Here is a 3241-nt window from a genome sequence, read left to right as displayed (position 1 = left end):
GAAGATTGCTCTTCATATTGCATTTAAGGTAATGCTCGCATTACTTAAATACATTGAAGTAGCATGAAACGTGCATACTGCAATCACCTTTGAAATCCGTGTTGCTTATTTTTTTGTATATATATATATATATATATATATATATATATATATATAAAATCCCCAACTCGCCGGGCTAGGTTTCTGGAAGGATCTTCCGAAACTTTAAGTTGTATGGAGACGAATCAAATTGTTTTAAATCTTTCTATATATAACACAATTGCCAACCGTAAGTTGTAGATTTTTGCCAAATTAAGAAGAACATTATTAAAGGATTAACGGATTTAGGCTGCTGATTAGTATATTGCTCAAATACCGTTTAGATTCCAACTATTGTTAAACCGTTTAATATAAACTATATATTTTCTCTCATTTTAATTAATTAAGTAATTAATTAAAACATATATAATAACTAAAGCAGTATCTTATATATACATGTACGTGTGCGTGTGTGTTTGTAAGTGCGTTTGTTTGGATGCGTTCACGCAAACACACATATAATTATATTTAATTATTTTGTAATAAAAACGTCTTCAATATTCAAATATTTTACAGTCATCAATATGTAACTATGTTTTAGTATTATATGAATTAGCAGCGAGTGCATATATCACACACATACACATATATATATATATTTATATATATATATATATATATATATATATATATACACACACACACACACACACAAATATAAATATCTTTCGCATACATACAAATGGACATATATACATATATATATGTATCACTATCTATGTATCTATCTATCTACTTACGCATATATATATACATATACATACATATATATATACATATACATATATATATATTTGTATGTATATATATGTATATATACATATATATGTACATCGTATCTTATCGTGTGTAAGGAACCCTCGTGTATAAGAAACCCCCTAATTTTAGGGGCTTAAAATTTGGAAAAAAAGGTTTTGTAAGGGATTATAATACTATCCATGTATAAGTAACTCCCATATTTTTAAACCTAATTTTTGACAAAAAAGAGTTCCTTATATACGTTAAAATACGGTACATATATATATAATCATGCATACATATATATATACGCATATATACTGTTAATTGAATTTTAAACTTAAAGCAGTATTTAGCTAAATTGGTTGAATGACGAGTAGTTCGACATGCTAAAGATAGTTCACCCAACAATGTCTGGAATCGATCGTCGTCTGTCTGCAGCAGATGAAAACAGAAGGAACAAGTAGGTGCTGCAATTTCAGCCTTAATACGTCCGAAAATAGTTCCGATGTTCATGGGTGGGAACGGGAGCGATTATAAATGTGCTTGTTGAATGCAGACCTGGCACAAAAACAATGACATTAATATCGAGTTATATCATGATGATGGTGAGGAGGAGGATGGATGGATAGATGGACGGATGGATGGATGGATGGATGGATGGATGGATGGATTTGCGGCTGGTTTTAAGTCCCAGATTATGCATCATTCTTTATGATGTTCGGCCATTTCATAAATGTTGGCACAATCGTTAGCGTGATGGACGGAAAGCTTAGTAATCATTTCATCTTTCCGTTCTGTTTTCTAATTCCGCCGAAGTATTCTTTCTGTTTCATTCTATCGAGTCGATTGAATATATAGACATCAGTCAAGTAATCAATTAACCCACTGCCTTTAAAATTTCGTTTTCAAAAGCATAGAAGGGTGGAAGCTATTCCACGAAACCGAGTGATAGCAGTTATTATTAAAACAAAATGTAGGGTGGCGAGTGATCAGAATCGTTAAGCACGCCGAGCAAAATGCTTAACGGTCTTTCGTGCGGCTTTACGTTCTCAGCTCAAATTTCGGCGAGGCCAATTTTGACTTTCATTCTTTCGGGGTCGATAAATTAAGTACCAGTTGCGTACATGCATCGATGTAATCGACTTTACCCTTCCCCTAATATTTCGGACCTTATGCCTAAAGTAGAAAAGATTTTTAGAGAACGATATCGCCGTCATCGTGAGGCGGCGAGTTGGCAGAAACTTTAGCACGCCGGGCGAAATGCTTAGCGGTGTTTCGTCTGCCGTTACGTTCTGAGTTCAAATTCCGCCGAGGTCGACTTTGCCTTTCATCTTTTCGGGGTCGATAAATTAAGTACCAGTTACGCACTAGGTCGATATAATCGACTTAATCCCTTTGTCTGTCCTTGTTTGTCCCCTCTATGTTTAGCCCCTTGTGAGCAATAAAGAAATAAGAAACTTTAGCACACCGGGTGAAATACTTAGCGGTATTTCGTCTGTCTTTACGCTCTGAGTTCAAATTCTGCCGAGGTCGACTTTGCCTTTCATCCTTTCGTGATAAATTAAGTACCATTTGTTTACTGGGGTCGATCTAATCGACTGGCCCCCTCCCCCAAAATTTCGGGCCTTGTGCCTAGAGTAGAAAAGAATACCATTCACATTTTAAGCTTTTCTTTTTAATCTTAAAAAAAAATTAATACCATCATATGTTATCATTTAGGTTTTGTTTTAAATCTAATATAATTTTTAATTCAATATTCTATTAATACCATTATAACGAAGTTTATCTTTTAAGTCTCATTTTACAAGTAACAAATAGTGTTGCAGATATTATTTTCATAAAATCGAAAAGAACAGCAAATTTTTGCGAAACCCTCCACCCTTCAGAGAATTATAGAAAGACAGCAGAAAAAAAAATTGGCGAGAAAACAACCAACTACGATTAACAAAAATTATAGACTCTACTATTTTCGTTCTTTCGTTCTTTTTACCTTCCATTTCACTCTCTTTCTTTCTTCTATCTCCCTCTCATTCGTTTTGTATTTTTTTCTATATTTCTGTGAACATTCACACTTCTCTAATAAGAGACGCATGAAGGTGCAATGGCCAGTGCTTAGGGCAGCGGACTCGCGGTAATAGGATCGCGGTTTCGATTCCCAAACCGGGCGTTGTGAGTGTTTATTGAGCGAAAACACCTAAAGCTCCACAAGGCTCCGGCAGGGGATGGTGGCGAACCCTGCTGTACTCTTTCACCACAAATTCTCTCACTCTTACTTCCTGTTTCTGTTGTGCCTGTAATTCAAAGGGTCAGCCTTGTCACACTGTGTCACGCTGAATATCCCCGAGAACTACGTTAAGGGTACACGTGTCTGTGGAGTGCTCAGCCACTTGCACGTTAATTTCATGAGCAGGCTGTTCCGTTG

The sequence above is a fragment of the Octopus bimaculoides genome, chromosome 21, assembly GCF_001194135.2.
Source record: "Octopus bimaculoides isolate UCB-OBI-ISO-001 chromosome 21, ASM119413v2, whole genome shotgun sequence".
NCBI classification, from domain to species: domain Eukaryota; kingdom Metazoa; phylum Mollusca; class Cephalopoda; order Octopoda; family Octopodidae; genus Octopus; species Octopus bimaculoides.
Note: the sequence above shows the minus strand (reverse complement) of the source record.